Here is a 5,386-nt window from a genome sequence, read left to right on the forward strand (position 1 = left end):
TGAGACTGAGTCTCGCTCTGTCGCCCAGGCTGGAGTGCAGTGGCTGGATCTCAGCTCACTGTAAGCTCCGCTTCCCGGGTTCACACCATTCTCCTGCCTCAGCCTCCCGAGTAGCTGGGACTACAGGCACCCGCCACCTCGCCCGGCTAGTTTTTTGTATTTTTTTTTAGTAGAGACAGAGTTTCACCATGTTAGCCAGGATGGTCTCGATCTCCTGACCTCGTGATCTGCCCGTCTCGGCCTCCCAAAGTGCTGGGATTACAGGCTTGAGCCACCACACCCCGCCTCGAAGCTTATTGTGAGGATTAATGAGTTACTACCTACAGAGCTTGGCACAGAGCCAGCCCGCTCCAGGTTAGGAGTTGTTCAGCAGATACTGACCCAAGCGGCCAGGCACCTGTCTACCTCACAGGCTTAGAGAGGGCAACCTACCCCGCGCCACACAGCAGGTATGTCATCCTGCTCCAGAGTGTTCCTACACTGGCCTAAAGCGCATTACAATGCTTTTTTACTTTTAGAGACGGGGTCTCCCTCCGTCCAGGCTGGAGTGCAGTAACGCAATCACTGCTCACTGCAGCCTTGAACTACTGGGCTCAAGAGATCCTTCCACTTCAGCCACTGAGTACCTGGGACTATAGGCACATGCCACCATGCCCAGATAATTTTTAAATTTTAATTTATGTATGTATTTACTGAGACTGAGTCTCACTCTGTCACCCAGGCTGGAGCTCAGTGGCCAGATCTCAGCTCACTGCAACCTCTGCCTCCTGAGTTCAAGCGATTCTCATGCCTCAGCCTCCCAAGTAGCTGGAATTACAGGCACCTGCTACTGCTCCTGGCTAAGTTTTGTATTTTTAGTGGAGATGGGGTTTCACCATATTGGCCAGGCTAGTCTCAAACTCCTGACCTCAAATGATCCACCCACCTCAGCCTCCCAAAGTGCTGAGATTACAGGTGTGAGGCACCGCACCCAGCCCAGATAATTTTTTAAAAATTTTCTGTAGAGACAGGGTCTTGCTGTGTGCTCAGGCTGGTCTCCAACTCCTGGGCTCAAACGATCCTCCTGCCTCAGCCTCCCAAAATGTTGTGATTACAGGCTTGAGCCACTGTGCCAGGCCAACACCATTTCTAAATAGATCTCTTGCCAAGAGTTAAAAAGCAGACAATAAACTGGCCATTAGTCCTGCAATCTACTTTGCCAAACTGTTTCACCCCTAGCCACTGGCAGAAGACAGCCAGCACCGAGAGGATGGAATTGGTGGCAGAGGGGTGTGCGAAGAGAGTTGAGAACATGAGTTCCCACGAGGTGGGGAGGCTTTGAGGACAGGCAGGCAGGAGCCTCAAGCAGCTAGCGGGGGACCTAACCAAGGAGCAGTGAGGGTCTGGCATGGTGGTACAAGCATGTATTCTCAGATACTTGGGAGACAGGCGGGAGGATTGCTTCAGGCCCGGAGGTCAAGGCTACAGTGAGCTATGATCGTGCCTCTGCATGTTTTACAAACTGCTTTATTGAGATATAATTCACATAACACAAAATTCACCCATTAAAATGTACAATTCAGGCTGGGCACGATGGCTCATGCCTGTAATCCCAACACTTTGGAAGGCCGAGGTGGGCGGATCACAAGGTCATAAGTTCAAGACCAGCCTGACCAATATGGTGAAACCCTGTCTCTACTAAAAATACAAAAATTAGCTGGCCATGGTGGCACATGCCTATAGTCCCAGCTACTCAGAGGCTGAGGCAGGAGAATTGCCTGAACCCAGGAGGCAGAGGTTGCAGTGAGCCAAGATCGCACCACTGCACTCCAGCCCTCCAGCTAAGGCGACTGAGAGACTCCGTCTCAAAAAAAAAAAAAAAAAAAAAAAGAGTTCAAGACTAGCTTGGACAACATGGCAAAACCCCATCTCTACTAAAAGTACAAAAATTAGCCAGCTATGATGGTGCATGCCTGTGATCCCAGCTACTCGGGAGGCTGAGGCAAGAGAATCGTTGAACCTGGAAGGCAGAGGTTGCAGTGAGCCGAGATCGTGCCACTGCACTCCAGCCTGGGCAAAAGAGCAAGACTCCGTCTCAAAAAAAGTACAATTCAGTGGTTTTTAGTATATACAGCTTTGCGACCATCACCACAATATAATTTTAGAACATTTCATCATCCCAAAAAGAAACCACATGCCCATTTAATATCACTCCCTGCCTTCACCACTCCACCCTATACCAACACTATGCATCCACTAATCTACTTTCTGTCTCTGTAGCTTAGCATATTTTGGACATTTCACATAATGAAGTCATACATTCTGTGGTCTTTTGTGACTGGCTTCCTTTGCTCAACATGTTTTTAAGGTTCATCCATGTTGGATACGTGTCAGTACCTCGTTGTATAGCTGGATAATATTATTTTCTTTTTTTTTTTTTTTTTTTGCGAGACAGGTTCTCACTCTGTTACCCAGGCTGGAGTGCAGTGGCTTGGCTCACTTCAACTTCCACCTTTGGATTGAAACAAATCTCCCCCCTCAGCCTCCCAAGTAGCTGGCATTACAGGTGCATGCCACCACACCTAGCTAATTGTTGTATTTTTTGTAGAGATGGGGTTTCATCATGTTCCCCAGGCTGTTCTCGAACTTTTGGGCTCAAGAGATTTGCCTGCCTCAGCCTCTCAAATGCAGGCATGAGCCACCGCCCCCAACCACAATAATATTCCATAGTGTGAATATTCCACATTTTGTTTATCCATTTGGCAGCTGTTGGACAATTGGGTTGTTTCCATTTTTTGTCTATTATGAACAATGCTATGAACATTAACGCAGAAGTTTTTGTGTAGACATGTGTTTTCATTTCTTTTTTTTTTTTTTTTTTTTTGAGACAGAGTCTCGCTTAGTCGCCCAGGCTGGAGTGCAATGGCGCGATCTCGGCTCACTGCAAGCTCCGCCTCCCGGGTTCACGCCATTCTCCTGCCTCAGCCTCCCGAGTAGCTGGGACTACAGGCGCCCGCCGCCTCGCCCGGCTAATTTTTTTTTGCATTTTTAGTAGAGACGGGGTTTCACCGTGTTAGCCAGGATGGTCTCGATCTCCTGACCTCGTGATCCGCCCGCCTCGGCCTCCCAAAGTGCTGGGATTACAGGCGTGAGCCACCGCGCCCGGCCTTTTTTTTTTTTTTTTTTGAGACGGAGTCTTGCTCTGTTGCCCAGGCTGGAGTGCAGTGGCGCGATCTCGGCTCACTGCAAGCTCCGCCGCCTTCCGGGTTCACGCCATTCTCCTGCCTCAGCCTCCCTAGAAGCTGGGACTACAGGCGCCCACCACCACGCCCGGCTAATTTTTTTTTATTTTTAGTACAGATGGGATTTCACTGTGTTCACCAGGATGGTCTTGATCTCCTGACCTCGTGATCCGCCCGCCTCGGCCTCCCAAAGTGCTGGGATTACAGGCGTGAGCCACCGCGCCTGGCCTCTTTTTTTTATATACTTTCAGTTCTGGGATACATGTGCAGAATGTGCAGGTTTGTTACATAGGTATACACGTACCATGGTGGTTTGCTGCACCCATCAACTCGTCATCTACATTAGGTATTTCTCCTAATGCTATCCTTCCCCTAGCCCCGTTTTCAATTCTTTTGGGTATATACCTAGGAGTGGAATTGCTAAGGCATAGTAACTCCATATTTAGCTTTTTGTTTTTTGTTATGTTTTATTTTGCTTTTTTTTTTTTTTTTTTTTTTTTTGAGACGGAGTCTCGCTGTGTCTCCCAGGCTGGAGTGCAGTGGCGTGATCTCGGCTCACTGCAAGCTCCGCCTCCCGGGTTCACGCCATTCTCCCGCCTCAGCCTCCCAAGTAGCTGAGACTACAGGCGCCCGCCACCACGCCCGGCTAGTTTTTTTTTTTTGTATTTTTAGTAGAGACGGGGTTTCACCATGTTAGCCAGGATAGTCTCGATCTCCTGACCTCGTGATCCACCCGCCTCGGCCTCCCAAAGTGCTGGGATTACAGGCTTGAGCCACCGCGCCCGGCCTATTTTGCTTTTTTACTTAGGGGACTTTCCAGCAAAAACCAAAAGCCCCACTAGACAAATTCTAAAAGAGCTGTAACACTACATTTAGCTTTTTGGGGAACTTCCAAACTGCTTTCCAAAGCAGCTATGAGTTTTCTTGGTTTTTTTTTTTTTGTTTTTTTTTTTGTTTGTTTTTTGTTTGTTTGTTTTTTGAGACAGAGTCTCACTCTGTCACCCAGGCTGTAGTGCAGTGGCTCGATTATAGCTCACTACAGCCTCAACCTCCCAGGCTCAAACAGTCCTCTCATCTCAGCCTCCCAAGTAAGTAAGACTACAGGCACGTGACACCACGCCCAGCTAATTATTTGATTTTTTGTAGAGATGGAGTCTTACTTTGTATCCCAGGCTGGTCTTGAACTCCTGGGCTCAAGGAATCCTCCTGCCTCAGCCTCCTAAAGTGCTAGGATTACAGGCATGAGCCACCGTGCCTGGCCACATAAGTTTTCTTGATGCCACTGATGGTAGCTTATGTGTAGAGGAAAGGTTATTTAGAATTGACTTTGGCTTTTAAAAATGAATATTCAATTTTTTTTCTCAATTCTTAATATACAAATTTTATTTTATTTTATTTTATTTTAACCGATTTTTTTTTTTTTTTACTTTTTTTTTTTTAAGATAGAGTCTCACACTGTGGCCTGGGCTGGTGTGCACTGGCGTGATCTCGGCTCGCTGCAACCTCCACCTCCCGGGCTCAAGTGATTCTCCTGCCTCAGCCTCCCAAGTAGCTAGGATTACAGGTGCCCACCACCAGGCCCAGCTAATTTTTTGTATTTTTAGTACAGACAGGGTTTCAGTAAGTTGACCAGGCTGGTCTTGAACTCCTGACCTCGTGATCCGCCTGCCTTGGCCTCCCAAAATGCTGGGATTACAGGCGTGAGCCACCACGTCTGTCCTTTTTACCTTTTAAGTTCAGGGGTACATGTGCAGGATGTGCAGGTTTGTTACACAGGTAAACGTGTGTCATGGACGTTTGTTGTACAAATTATTTCATCACTGAGGTTTTAAGCCTACTACACATTAGTTATTTTTCCTGATCCTCTCCCTCCTCCCACCCTCCACCCTCCAATAGGCCCCAGTGTGTGTTCACCTCTATGTATCCATGTGTTCTCATTATTTAGCTCCCACTTATTTATTTATTTATTTATTTATTATTTATTTATTTATTTGAGACGGAGTCTCACCTGTCGCCCAGGCTGGAGTGCAGTGGCGCAATCTCGGCTCACTGCAACTTCCATCTCCCGGGTTCGTGCCATTCTCCTGCCTCAGCCTCCCAAGTAGCTGGGACTACAGGCACCTGCCACCATGCCCGGCTAATTTTTTGTATTTTTAGTAGAGATG

At 47.8% G+C, this 5,386-nt stretch overlaps 1 non-coding gene across 1 annotated transcript; it reads right to left on the reverse strand.

The window, feature by feature from the left end:
- Positions 1-4,027: 4,027 nt before the first annotated feature.
- On the reverse strand, positions 4,028-4,090 carry LOC135966687 (U7 small nuclear RNA). The gene has a single exon (XR_010580232.1). It is a non-coding gene; the product is annotated as a U7 small nuclear RNA (small nuclear RNA).
- Between the last annotated feature and the right edge of the window lie 1,296 nt (positions 4,091-5,386).

Source organism: Macaca fascicularis, chromosome 12 (assembly GCF_037993035.2).
Source record: "Macaca fascicularis isolate 582-1 chromosome 12, T2T-MFA8v1.1".
In the NCBI taxonomy this organism is placed as follows: domain Eukaryota; kingdom Metazoa; phylum Chordata; class Mammalia; order Primates; family Cercopithecidae; genus Macaca; species Macaca fascicularis.